Below are 15,133 nucleotides of genomic sequence, written 5' to 3'. Positions count from 1 at the left end.
AGGCATTGGAGTATATGAGAATTAAACTAAGAGAAGGGCTGAAACTGATACAATTTATTACCTACAAATCATTTTCTTACAGGTATAATCATATAATCCCATTGAGCTCACAGTTACACATTCACAAGACTTCAGTCAGTCAGTTACTGGGTAGACTTCTGAGTATCTGTGTTGCAAGTACAATGATACAGCTAAACAAAATAGAATTACTTGTAGCCTGAGAATTTCACAAAGGAGCCAATTAAATGCACAAATTAATAAAACCAGGATTATGAGAAAAAAAGTTACCTATAACAGATAATAAGATATAATAAGATAATGAGATTGCTCTTAACTGAAGTATCAAAATTCAGACTACTTCTTGAACCAATAGAGCACAGAACCTCCAACCACTTTCTCTGACATTGTCAGAAAAAGAAAAAAAAAATAACAAAAAACAAAAAAGTCCAGACTAACCCAACACTCACCAGTGTCAATGTATCAGCACATTACAACTCCTCACACCCTAAAAAAACCCTGCCATCAGAACCTTTCATCTTTCTTGGCAACGTGAGAAAACAGAATAAAGGTCATGGAAAACAAACTTCACTCACATTCTTACAGGTGTCTCCTCCACATTAAAGCTGAAAAGCAGCACAGAAAACCTTTTGGTGCCTTTGCAGAACTGAACACTTCAGTTCCCACACCTCTGAAGTCAACATTTTTCCATAGTATACAGTCACTTCTATTTAAAAACAAAATCATAGCTTGGGTTTACTGTTTATATACCAAAATTGAAAATCAGAAGAAATACAGGATAACTGAACTATGTAGGAAAGACAGAACTGAGTAAGATTCTGATTCTGGCTTTTTTCTTTTTTTTTTTTTTTTAAAGATATGAAGCTACTGCAAAGAATTCAAAAGAAAAAAGAATCCTGAAGGCTCAGCCAAGTAGTTCTATATTCAAACAAGCTTTAAAAGATTTGCCAATTATATGGTCAAAAGTAAGAAGCTACAGTCAAAATCTGTCTTTTTTATATCATAACCTATTTTCCAAATGTATTAAGAAAAAATAATCTTCAGTGTGAACTCGCAGTCATTCAGCCAAGATTCAGCAGATTCTAAACCCATATACTTGATTTGTCATGTATTTTGGCTGCTAAGTCCGACTCTAAAAGAGTGATGTCCTACCTTATTATTATTTTTTAAAAGATTTCTCTTGGGATTGCACAGCAAAGGAATGAATATGTAGCCTATCTTACACAGGAAGGAGAGATTTTTATCCTTAAAAACAGGAGGTTCGCCCACATGATCACCTGGGACAAACTTGGCCAGTGCAAGCAGGCTAGAAGGTTATAGGAGCCTGGGAATGTTTAACATCAAGAAAGTAATTACAGCCCAGCAAGATCAGAAGGAATTACACAGGAAATGTGAACAGTAACCCTTTCATGCCAAAAAAAAATCATGAAAAAGTGAGCTCTCGGCTGCCAGACTATAAGGCTGTACAAACCAATTGCAAAATGCAGGAATGGAAAAAACACTATATACCACCAGGCTATAAATTCCCAATGATGTGATAAAGCTACACCTCCATGAAAAGAACAAAATCCCTGGTCTTTTTTCTTGCCATGTATATACAGTATAATTAAAGCACAGAAGAAACATGAAAATGTTGCAAACACCACACAAGAACAGTCAGTTGTCTCTTCTGGATTTTTAAATTTATGCTGACCAAACAGTGCTTCCTTCTAGAAGATGGTCAAATATCTTGTTCTTATTTAGTCATAGAAAAATTTCTGTCCAAAACATGTAGGGCATTATTCAAGCAAGAATGCTAACTCTCTCAGTTACCTATTCCATAAAAATTAATCTCCCAGATTCTGAAATAAACCCCATAACTAATGGGCTCAAAGTACTCCACGTATCTGCTGGTGAAACAATTTCTATTCTCTAGGGACATGGTGGAATTCGAGTGACCTGACTGTAGTTCAGTCTAGTTAGAAAGCCTTCAAGTGTGATATTGGAAAGTGAACAGTGATCACATGCCTGTCCTTCAAACAGAATTGGGACCCATTTTAGCAAGACAAGATCTTTTCCTAAGCTCCTCACTAAGGAAAATAGCATTCCTTTAAATCTACCAAGACCTAATGCTGCACACAAACCCAGTCAGACAAGATTTGAGCAATAAAGCAATGAAGCACTAGTATTTTTATTAATTTATTGATTAAAATTACCATTAATATATCCTCATTAAACAAAAAAAATCTCTCCTAAAATGAGTCCTAGTGTATATCTGCTCTACTGAAAAATGAGATTAAAAGATACTTTTAAATTAAAAATAAGAATCAGTGAATTATCTTATTTAAGCAGCACACTTCCTTAGCTGTCCTTAAAATTACAAATCAGAACAGCATCATCACACATTGCAGTGCCAAAACCAGCGTATCACTTTACTTTCTTTTCTTCCAACCTTGTGACTCAGGCACTCCCCTCTACTTTCCTTTACTACCAAAGTCTTTATTTTCTCATCTCTTCTGTTAGATTCTGTTTTGTTTTCTATTCCTTGCCTTCACTTCTAAGGTTGATGGGATTTTGTCATCACTAAAGCCACATGCATAACCAATTCTTGTATGGCTAAAGTCTAATTCAGCTACCTGCTCAGTGGAATCTCTAAATAAATAAAATCAAGGTAAAAAAATAAAAAATAAAAAATAAAAAAAATACAAAAGCAGCACGGAATTTCAAACACAGGCATGCAAATAGGACAGAGACAGTGGAGTAAAGAAGCAACAAGGACAAGAAGTAATTCCTGACATTACAGCCTGTACAAGTAACCATAACTCCCACTCTTCAGGAGATAAAACTGAAACACAAAACAATTATATTTTCTATTATTTTACTGAGATGGAGACTAAAAAGACACAAGCACCATGACCTCACTCTGGGAGACAAAGGGGAAGTTCCATTTTCTCCTGCACTGAACTTAATTCCACTTCTAAGGGTTGGTGATTTGCAAAAATAAACTGAACTAGCTTTCCCAGTCAATACACGTTCCTCAAAGATTAAAGATACTTCTCTTAAATTTGTCTGTCTCCACAGCAGATTAAAGATTCAGCAGTGCAATATTCATACAAGATGTTAGCCAAAAAAACTGAATAGTGGATGAGCCATTGGTTTTTCAACAGTTATAAATGCAACACAAATCTATCCACAGCACAACAACACTGTTGGTTCATAAGTCAGAAAAATATTTCAATATAGTTACAAGATATTCTGTTTTCAAAGGACTTGTACATGTGAAGCAAAAATACTCCCAGTGATACTGTATGGTTTTTTTCAGTTCAATGTGCTTAAAACCTCAGCCTCTTTTCAGCCAAGTGAACTGACTGAAGTCTGTCAGAAGCCAGGAGCTAGCTACAAGGGCTATTACTGTGCAAATGAGTTGGTTGCAACAACCAGGGGAAGGGTTCCCTGTACCTCCCAAGTGTAGGCAGCACATCAGAAACTGAGCATTCCTTTCAACACATGAATTTGTAACTGACTCATCTGCTGCACCCTGAAGCTGCACTGTGGCTCACAACAGTGGGCACTGCATAGAATTCCTCTGCTAATCAACATTTTCCACCTGGCCACATCTGCTCTTTGTGAAACCTCTGTAGAATTTGTATCTGAAAATTTTAGTAGTTGAACTCAGTGATCCTTGTGGATCCCTTCCAACTCAGGATATTCCATGATTCTAGTGTACCATTACGAGTAACGCTCTTTAATTGGGAGGTTACTGGCATTCATCTTATTCCTAGAAAGAAATGTAATTAACTTTAAAAACCTTAAAGTAAAAAATGTCATATTTTGGGCCTGTGAAACCACTATAATGAAAAAGAGAATTCCAAAGATACTAGTCTTGAAAATTACTATGCTTCTAAACACAGTTATTTGTAATATTACTAGATTTCAATAGAAATTTAAAACCTCTTTTGGGGACATCTACAATCAGTCAACCTAACATGAGTTAATATTCCCACCCAGTGCCTTTCTCACTGCAAGTATACACATTAAACACTTTCTCCCAATCCAGAGCAGCTTTCTAAAGATAATTGCCAAAGACTGAAACTATCAAGTCACTACACCATTGATACACAAGTCTTGGAGAGAGAGAGGCCAGTAAAGAAAACCTGAAGAATATTCTCCATATAACCTTTGTTAGGAAAGCACGGCTATTCTCTCTCAACCATTACTAACATCTATGAATCCTTAGATTTATCTATTAATTTTGAAATTATTAATAAATATTTTGAAAATGGTCTTTCTAGTGTGTCATGTTTGAAATGTTATGAAGAAACAATTCAAATAAATTGTTTCCATTATTGAATAGCAAACACTTTAAAACATAATTCCACTTTGATGAAGAAAGGCTCACATGCTCAATTTAATCATGTCTCTCATCACTGAAATCCCTCAGGGTTAAATAAGACTCAGGATATTTAGCCTGTCCTATTTCCCTTGCAATAGTCTATAGGCACAGTACACTTTACAAATTACTTTTTTACATTTTGTTTTCTAGGGAGAATATGCTTTACAGACTCTTAGATATTACCATCAATACATTATTACTTTTGCTTGACTTGCATTTTTGATGATGGTCAAATTAAAACCCATTATTCCACAACTTGTATAACAAAGATTTTATAGTTTTTGATTATTTTGCTTTTCCGAAATGAACAGCTCCCTGGAAAAGGAAGAGACATATCCAGAACAAAACAGTTCTATATTCAGGAGTTTCCACCAATTTTGTTAGCATTATTCTTAATCTAAGGAATTTTTATGCTTCTCAAAAGCTGATCAGCTAAATCTTTCAAAGATATCTGCACTTTTGAGAGTGTAGAATAATTTTAAAATTGAAAAAGAAAAGGAAGAGCTTGGTCTGCTTTAATCTTGAACATGAACAAAGCTTTCTTTTAAAACTGAACAGAAATTTCACTTTCCAATGAACAGCAATATTTTATACCAGATATTTGAAGATTTTTAAATGCAAAAAAAGCGTTCAAAAAGGTTTCAAAACTTGTGTAGTGAGTTAGATCAATTATACCTTAATAACACCCTAGACCAGCTCTCCTCACAGTATCTTCAAAGCTCATACATAAATGTAGGTTTGACTCAATCATGGAATCATTAAAAAAAAAATAAAATAGGTACAATCTTGATCTAGCCTAAATGAACTCTACAGTTTTGTGCTTCTTTTGAAGCAAAATCTTATCAAGTATACTTGATACTTAATTACTTAAATCAGCTAGAACACATTCTTTAAATTACAGAATCCACAACATAATAATTTTTCTAACTTTTTTTATGTGCTCACAAAGTCTTTCTGACACAACAAAGAAATTTGACAGCCAGGTGAAAAATACCTGTAAGAAATTAAGTCCAGGGCAAGCATAAATGATGCTAATCAAACACGCCAAAACTGCGTACATACAAACTCACCTTAGGCAGAACATGCTCTAAACTGGTTAGAGGTGAAAAATCCTGCACTGGACTACGTTAACTCAGTGTCTGAATAACCCTCACAGCAGCTGTTGATCAAACCTGGCTTCCTTATCATTTAAGAAACCCAAAAGGCTTCACTCAATCTTCTTGGAGCAGCTCTGTCCACAATTATCTCCAGGCCTATCACTTTCAAGTCACTGAAATTAGCTGTCTAACCAAGGAACTCAACATGTTACAGCCAACAGGCAAGTTAGTCCTGTGTTCTTTTAGCAGTGCACTGACATTGTTCATCAGCAAAGGACATGGGAAGATTTGTTCTCAAACCTGAACAGCAGCACACTCCATTCAGGATTTTGCAGAGGAGAACAGTGAATGTACATTATATACCTTACACATAGGATGCTTCTGTCAAGTGACCCCACTACACTAACTGCTTTTTTTTTAAAAAAAAAATCAGACTTCATATCCTTACTAAATGCACAATAACATGCATTCCTTTCATTTCAAATCCCATCTCCCCAGAAAATGATAAGAGCTACTACCAGAGCTAGACAAGAGTCCAGCTTCGCTACCAGAACAGAAGACCCAAAGCAGGAGTCCATTGGGTTTACTAAAACACTAATATGAGATCAGTGAGTACCATCTCAAGGAAAAGTAGATTTATTACTGTCCTCCCCTCCAGATCACTGTGTAAATAAAACCTTTTCATCACAGAAAAAAAAGAATTCTCCAGAAATTATCAAGTACATTATTCTACACATACAACAACAACAGAGAATTTGCACAATTTTCAAATACAGCAACCTGCAATCAAAAATAATGTAAATGTAATTACGATGTAAATTACATCGTATTTATGTTTCTTTAAACTATACTGTGGCAATATATACGCTTGTAGTACAAGTAGATGATGAATGAAAAACCAAGATGTGAGGAAAAAAGAGAAACAAACAAGCAATCAGGCTGCTAACTAACAAACTACACCAGGTGGTTTGAGAAATAGACCTTAATAAGGTAAGATTCAAAGAAAAAAGAAGCCACCACTGACTTTAGGAGCATTGTGTTCATTTACAAAAGTGAAAAGAAGTAATCCAAAGCAAGAAACTCTCCAGGATCCCACAAATATCTGGGACCCACCTGACTATGTAAAGACTGGCAACATGCAGTGGTGGCTTTTAAATGCATATTTTTCAAATAGTGACAATACAAATAGCAAAGCTTACTTTTCAGATGTTTTACTCCTAATTGTTTAAAAGTTGACTATTATTTTAGACTTATCATCCCTGGCAAAGTACTTCTCAGTTAGACAGGGGAATTCCATTTCTAGGATTCACACAGAGAAAATGTTTCAGTATAAATCGTGGCTATTCCAAGCCAGGAAAATGTCCCACAGATTGCTAAGTTACCATCTTTCAGGCAAGTTCTCCATAATTAAGGTATCAATTATAATTTCACAGGCATGTTTTATTTTATAAATAAACTCTGTTTCCACAATTTGAGCTGTGGGAAAGAATGTCTACGTCAATGCATCAACCCTTGCAGCACGGCAAGTTTTGAACTGAATGCCAGCTCTAAATGTTATAATATGGATTCTAGCATGGAAAAAAATAGGAGGAAGACTTCCCTCTCAACCCCAAATTCCCACAAGCCTTCTGAATTTTTTTATTCCCGTCACGGCACCTCCCTGACATCTGCTCTTTGCTGCTCTAGAGCCAAATACAACAAATTTAACTCAATCTGCTGCTAAACACACCAAAAGTAAAAACTGCTGCCTGCACTAAACGGAGAGAAAAGGACATTTAAGTGGGAATGAGAAAAAGCTGATTCTGTAGTCTTTTCCTGCTGAACACTGCTTCTGATGCTTTTATCATGGACTTTTATATTTGAGTTTGATAGAGACTGAAAGCAAACAGTTTCTAGGACTTGAACCATGCCAAGAGAAAAGACTGGCAGAGCGACAAGCATGCTCATTTAATTAAGATACCCCCACTGCTATTTTTATGACTTTTTACATACTTGCTGGGAGTTGGCAGGGTGACACAGAAGGCCAGCGTTAGCTCATTTCATCCTCCCAAAATATTCCATCACTCTAGGTACAGAACAAACTTGTGTACTGACTCGAATTAAATTACTCCAGGAACACCAACTTTATGCATGAGCCCAGGCAATAGAAAAATCAAAGCAGAACAGTGTCTCATGAGTAGCAAGTCACAAAAACAACTGGCTTATGTAAATTCTTTCCAATTTCATGAGGATGCTGATGTTAGCTACCAAAACCTCTTCTCCAATATCCACATTTACAAGAGAAACAAAGTAAATCAATGCATCCTACCAAGGGAACTAGACATAACACCTAGTGGGTCAGTCACCTAGATATAACCCAATACAGGGAAAGAGAGCAAACAAATTAGTGAGATGCTGTAACTCTTTCTCCCATAAACAACCTAGGGATAGATTTACTTTCTTTACTCACACTATCAACACATGGTTTTTAGATGAGCTTTATTAAAAATCACGATGGAAAAAATAAATTTGCATGTGACAAAAAGATGAGGGATTATATTCTTTCAGGAGAAAAGATAATTTTAGCCTGTTTAAATATTCTTGAACTCTAACTTATCCAATTTATATTAGAATATTTCTAAATTAAAATTATCCCTTGACTGCAGAGCTCAGTCTTACCAGTTTACTAAGAAATACATCCTTTCTCAAGTTTCCTTTCTCATTTTGCCACCCTAATTTCACAGAATGTCCCCTTACTCTTATAGCACGAACCAACAAAAGTTTTTAAGCTACTTCTCTCAAACAATTCATCATTCTGTGTACTTTTGTTATACTCCTCCATATTCACAGCCTTTCAAAGGCTACAAAATCTCTTTTGTTTTCCAATTTCTCTTTATAAAAGCAAATTTCCATCCCCACAGATTCCTCTTTCAGACTCTTCCCTGATTCCCTTCTTCTCTACATCCTTTTTAGAGGTATTCAGCACCATATCCACTGTGATGGCATGCTGTATGACAGTAAGATATTGATTTTTACCATAGCATTTCATACTCCATCACATTTCATTTATTTTGATTGCAAGTATCAACATAGGTATCAGAAGCTAAGAGAAGAAACAATATTTTTAACACGCAGTTCCCTACTTTGAGTATGTGGCATTACTAACATGTCAAGACATCATTTGAGGCCAGGTTTGCTTTTTTTGTCCTTCGGCATAATTTCTTCTTAATCTCACCCATTACAGTCTGCAAACCTTTGTCATTTGCCAGTCAGGGTACCTTCCCAGAAAGAAAATCACTGGTTTACAGGAGAACACAAACACACACTAAACAAAGGTAAATGCCCAGGACTTTTTGCTTTTAGGTCTTCAGTGAGGCCCCAAGCATGCTTTGGCACAAAAATGTGTCAGTAAAAATACAGCAGACCTGCCCTTTGAAAAATTAAGACTGTAATAAAAAAGATAACTCATATTATATGGAGGACAAGAATATTCTGCATACTACTTATTTTACCAGAACTATGGAAAATAGATAACATCTCTGAATTAACTTACTAAATACCATAGAATATAATAGATACTGTATTGGCCCTTACAAGGGCCAAAACTAGAAAAAAGTTTCCAAAAACTCAGTGCATTACATTTATAATTTGAAGATCTGAAATCACAACAGCCTATCATTATTTTTCTTTAGAAGCTAAAAAAAACAAGGGAATCTATAAGTCTTTTTTTTTTCCTCAATGATGAACAATACTGTAAAGTTTGCTTAATATTGTTGTTTAGGGAAAAACATAATAGAATCATTGACCCAACTATCTGTTCTTAAGCACTCTACTAAAAGAACAAACTATTTGTGAAAATAACAAAAACCAGCTGAAGGCATTTGGGTGGTCTCCATTTGAGTCCTGTAATATCCAACAGTTCCTTTTTTCTAAATCCAATACTAATTTGTTTTCCTGCTTCAGTAAAGCCTCAAAATCTGTTGATGACAAAAGCAACACAACCCACTGAACATCCATATTATTTTACTGGCAGGCTGGTAACTTCCAAGCATTTGATCCATCACACACAAAGTACTACACTTACACAACTGGATTATGCAGGTTTCTAGAGACTGATCCTTTTTAATTCTCTAACAGTATTTTGGGGGTTCATATAGTTTTATCTTTAGGACTGCACATAATTAGCAGAGACCAATGTTGGGTAGTTCAGCTCTACTGACCTGCTTCCTAAAAACATGGATGTACCTTATTTCCTCACCAGCAGTTCTGGTTTGATTGAGCTAAGGAAGAGCAAAAACTGTCAGAACTTCGTGTCTTGGTGTATGTAGCACGCTTTGAAAGGACAGACAAATCTGAGATTACACACCCTCATAATCAGCAGATTGAAGTCTCTCTGAGGGAATCCAAACAGTCATGGCCCAAAAAATACACCAAAATTAAGTTCTATGTCATTCAGCTGAAGACTCAAGTGTGCTCAAAACTATAAAAATCAGTAACATTTTTGTAAAATCCCTATTTTGTACAGTTCATCCCAAATAACCACAAACATGCATATAAGAAAAGTGAAGTGGTAAAGAAGCATAGGTATAACAACAATATCAGTCCAAGCTTTAGTTTGTCACCATACACCATTTTCATAGTGTTGGCCCAAGAGAAAGATCCTTTGAAGAAGGGATACAGTCGCTTGTAATTGTCCTTAACGGCTGAATAATGCACCTTTGAAGGTTTTTTTGGTTTGGTTTCTCCTTTGGGGTCATGTAAAACAATTAAATCACTCCTACAGACATTTCAGCATTCAGCTACTGGTAACATAGGGCTTCATGAAAAAGACTGATTATGGAAACATAGCTCTGACTGCTCTGCCACCCACACTTTAACAGCAAAAATTTTCCGAGGAGCTGTAACTTTCAAGTAACCTAATGTCCCAAACCAATTTCATGGATAGATCCTAGTAAGTCTGCCAGAAGTAGTTTCTTTCCCCCACGACTCCTTTACCTATCAAACAAATTTTCCAAGACACTTTTCCATCTCTTTAGCGCCTGCTCCTCCTGGCAAATATCCAAGTGAGCCACAAGAATACTCCTGTCTCCCCAGCAACTTGCTGCAACACAGTCTCTTCTGCAGAGCTGAGACAGTCCAGCTCTGAAGCTCACCATATGACCTCTTCTTGGCTTTAACCACGACACTTTTTCTAAACCAACAGTCCTGGGTTTAGACTTTCTGAAAAACAATAAACTGCTAAGCCACAGAATGAAACATGATGCATACACAGAAATTAACATCCTACACCAGCCTCTAAAAGCCACACTTGAAAAAATAAAAAGCACATTTATGATTCAATACTCCGTAATTTTACTCTTTATAAGATTCCATGAAAAAAAAAAAATCTCACCATTCTGCAAAATATAAAAGTTTAACCACAAATGAAATTACCACAATGCATTACAATTCTGAAAGATATACTGAGCTACTGATTACATTCTTTCTTTTCCTTTTGTGCAACAATTCAAGGTGTACTGACAGCTCAGTACTAAACCTCTTCTAGTGTTTAGGACACCAGCCAGCCTCCCTTCAAGCAAGGCTTTCAGTATTGTATGGCCTTCAAAAAGATTCAAGAAAAGAACCAAAGAGAAAAAGAAAAGCTCACAGTTTAGGTGAGGAAAACATTCTTTCCTAAAATGGTGAAAGACTGAAGTGACAAAGCAAAGATAGTCTCTCCTTAACTGATGCCCTTTTGCATCCTTGTTCAATGCACAGTACAGTTCTACCACAGTAAGGTTTATGGTGTCTTCATTATGTTCTTGATATTAAGTGGAAGAGTTATCAGATTACAATATGTATTGCTACACAAACCACACTAACATTTCCTACAACATTCAATTACACTATAAATACCCATGAAATCAGTCCTTTAAAAAAGTCATGCTTGAATACTACTGGCACTATGTTTGATCAGCCAATTAGGAACAAACCAATATCAGCACATACAGTACTATAATACAGTAAGTCAAAGATTATTTAATTAGCAAATATCACACTTTGTGATATTTGAATAGGATGGTTTCTACCCATTTGTTCTGCAGTTTCATGAAGTGACAAGACCAAGAGTGATAGAGCAAATACAATACAAAGACAACAGCATTCTCCAAATGCCATTTTAAGCTCGCAGTAAGAATCTCTTTGTTACATCAGCACAAGAAAGAATGAAATTAAAAAAAAAAAAACACCAAAACAATTTATTTTTGAAATTAAAAAATAAAAAATAAAGATTACTGTCATATAATTTAATGGTGATTACATTGCAAGAAAGTCTGTAATTCATTTAACTTTGACAACAACATGCAAATATGCTCCCTGAGAAAGGGCTCAATTATTACTCAAGCAGCACTGTTTCCCTTATTTGCCAATGTTAGTATTGTAAAATGATATGGTCATGTTTTAAATTTCTTTTAAAAAAATATTTTTAAGTAAAAACATGTTCTGGACCTCTGTAAGTGAATTACAGTGCCAACATGAAGTAATAAGTCCTAGCAAATAAGGCCAATGTCTTCTCTTGACTGCAAATAAGGATGAGCATCAAAACACACTTGCCTGCTGCTGACCTGTTGCACTATATTACGATACATGGTATATTCCTGGGGCTCTCCCTCTGATCTGTAAGATGTTAGTTCCTTCCCGGTCATCCCTCCCATTTGCTTCTTCCCTATTGGTTGTACCCTGCCCTCCCTACCCCCTTCCCCTCAGTTCAAAAAGCAGCGCGGGACATGATTCTCTCTCTTTTCCTGCCCTGGACATCTTCTGATTAAAGCTGGGGCTTCATCCCACCAGAAGAGAGTCTCCTTGTATCCCTAGTCCTTGCTGTATTAACTCCCCCGCTCTCTGGACCGCGGCTGGGTGGATGGAGTCTCAGGGGGGGCAGGGGGGATTTTTAAAAATACCACCGAAGAACTAATATCTTTTATAGAAATTATGAAAACAATTAGTTTCACTGGTGTACAAGCCCAATGGAGTACACCCTCAATGACCTTAAAGAATTTTAAATGAGCATGTAAATAGCAAGTCAAACACAGAGGCAAAAACTGTCTTTGTGTTCAGATGGACACAGAATCAAAATTTAAAATACTCTGCAAAGATATTAACTGTAATCTTTCAACTTACCCACCTTATACGTCCTGCTCCTGCTATGATCAATGAAACATTTCATCCACCTTAATTCCTATTTCAAGGAAATAAAAAAACAAACAAAAACAAAAGAAAGTTCCAATATCTTAGGAAACATAGTTAGCGAAGGACAGAAAACTGCATTTAATGGAAGAGATAACCATTTTAGGAAGCAGTAAATAAACAAAAATTTTACTAAAACTTGTGTACCCACAATACAACAGCATCTCCTCTGAGGCATACTGTACATTAACAAGACTTTAGACTAGAGATAACACTAATAATTATCAGAATAAATATTGCTAAAATAACTGATAAAAGTTCTTATATTTCTGTTTTTCCCATGCACTTTTAAAACTCCAAAGTTTCTTTAATTGCAACTGCAGTAATATTTCCAGTCAGCTTCCAATCCAAGTTCTACATTCAACATTTGGCTATATCACTTTGACCTCACCATCTACCTCCTTAGGTGCAAATAAATACATAAAACCATCACCAGTTTCATACAGACATTTAAAACATTAAACCACTTCGATAAATGTTTTACCTGAGCACATAAAAATGCTTCAAACAGTTGAAGTCACTGATGAAGAACACTCCTCCCACCTAGTACAACATAATCCTTGAACCTGTACATCAAAAACATATGTGTGACAATCACTATAAATTTCTAAGGCTTCATGTGAGAAAGTCAGAAATATCTCATCAATGCTCTCCTCATCATTGCTAATTCTGATATTCTCACTCACAAATGAGATGCAGGAAACATAAGAAACTAGTATTTTCTTCATTAAATGCTTTGAAAAACACTTCAATTGCAACTTCAGCTAGCACATGATCTATTTCTTTAACAGCCTGCCCAAAAGCTAAAAACATTTGCATAGTGCTCATTTTCTTCTGATCCTTCAGTTATCATTACCCAAGAATATCTTTGTAATTAAATAGTAAGAACATTCGATCATTACAAAAAATATTTTAAACATATGACTTGTCATATACTTTTTTCTACCTCTTCCTTTCTGTCTTTTGACAACCTCCAAGTTGGAAAAAATCCCATTCTTCTAGCTACTGAAGCAGAAAAAAATATGCACTCATCCCTCATGTATTTTGCTTTACATAAAAATAACTTTGAAAAAGATTGACTTAAACTACTACTAAAAATAACTAGCTACAATCAGGTTATTGAAAAAACAAACAGCTCAGTATTTTGATTGCTGAATAGTTCCGTAGGGAAAAAAAACCCTGCACATAAACTACTGTAATCCAAGGGAGCTGTGCATTTACCCTATGTTATCCTCCTCTTCCCTTTTTATTAAGAAATAATAACATGAAAGACCACTTTTGATGGCCTATTACAGGTTCAAATATATCAGGACAAGAAAATTCAAGACTATAATTAGCTTAACTATACAGCATTTAAGGGCTAGGCTGTTGACTGAGACTTTAATACACATTAAAATGCTTCAATAAAAGTTAACTTGGAGAAGAAAGGAATTGAGCACAAGACATACCACATCAATCTTCATTTAGGCACAGAACTAGGTAAATCTTTCAATAGAGCATGACTTTTGGGAAAAATAAATTGAAACAAGACAATCATTCATATTGTTTCAAATCTGCCACACTGCAGACATTTGCACAGTCTTTTGAAAACTCTCTTACGCAGTTTAAAATGCTTCCCTCCTTCTACATCCTTCTATTATCTATGCCAGATACATCTGATCACTTGGAACTGGGACATGTTCCTGATGTGATTATTAAAAGTTCTATGTTCCTGAAGTGATTATTGAAAGATCTAATGGATTCATAAACCAACAAGCCTCAATAAGTTACACGCAAACACTAGACCCATTTACTGCATCCATTCCTGTAACCACAGGACAAAACCCCTTCGGCTGTCAGTTCCTTCCAAAGCGTAAGGAGCCCGAGAGCACTGCGCACCGTATTTGTACTTTTATGGAAGCAGCAGCAAGGTTATGAAACATCGCTCAGGTCTCGGAGTCAAGAGCTCGGCGCACAGCTCTGACTCACGCTGTCAGGGGCCGCACAGGAGCCAAACGCTGCCACGGCCCAGCGCCACAGAACCTGGAGGCACCCGCTGCCACCCCTCACAGAGGTCACGCTCTGCGGCCACCACGGAAAAAAGCGTGAGCTGCACAAGCAACCGTCGTGACTTGTAGGAACTTGTAGGTCATACGCGGCCTTTCCGCAGGTCTTTATTATAACATCAGAAGCGACAACGGCAGTGACGCCCTCTCGCAGTTTCCGCACTCGGGGGATGATACCCCGGGCCTCGCTGTGACAGCCCCGGCCCGGGGCTCGGGTGCCCGTGCTGGCTCTGAGCTCACACGGCACGCCCGGCCGAGCGCCGCAGGCCCCGCACCGCCGCTCCCGGGCTCCGCGACGGGGGCCGGGCGGGCCCCGCACACACCTCGGCGGCCCGGGGGACGCTGCCGAGCCCTCCGCGCTGCCCGGCGCCTCGGCTGAGCCGCGGGACCAGCTGTGC

At 36.8% G+C, this 15,133-nt stretch overlaps 1 protein-coding gene across 6 annotated transcripts in view; it reads right to left on the bottom strand.

Moving 5' to 3' along the window:
• ZNF438 (zinc finger protein 438) overlaps nt 1–14,986 on the bottom strand; it is a 51,903-nt gene extending 36,917 nt beyond the window's left edge. For 3 of the 6 annotated variants that reach the window (XM_015619579.2, XM_015619578.2, XM_015619582.2), the window contains exons 1-2: nt 13,175–14,985; nt 12,629–12,682 (exon numbers count right to left, since the gene is read on the bottom strand). The gene's annotated coding sequence lies outside the window, so the exon portion shown is untranslated. Of the gene's footprint in view, nt 1–12,624; nt 12,683–13,174 lie in introns of all 6 variants that reach the window. The other 3 variants (XM_015619572.2, XM_015619575.2, XM_015619580.2) reach the window with 3 other exon arrangements.
• Nucleotides 14,987–15,133: the final 147 nt, after the last annotated feature.

This window comes from Parus major, chromosome 2 (assembly GCF_001522545.3).
Source record: "Parus major isolate Abel chromosome 2, Parus_major1.1, whole genome shotgun sequence".
Classification (NCBI taxonomy): Eukaryota; Metazoa; Chordata; class Aves; order Passeriformes; family Paridae; genus Parus; species Parus major.
This window is presented reverse-complemented; position numbering and strand designations above follow the sequence as displayed.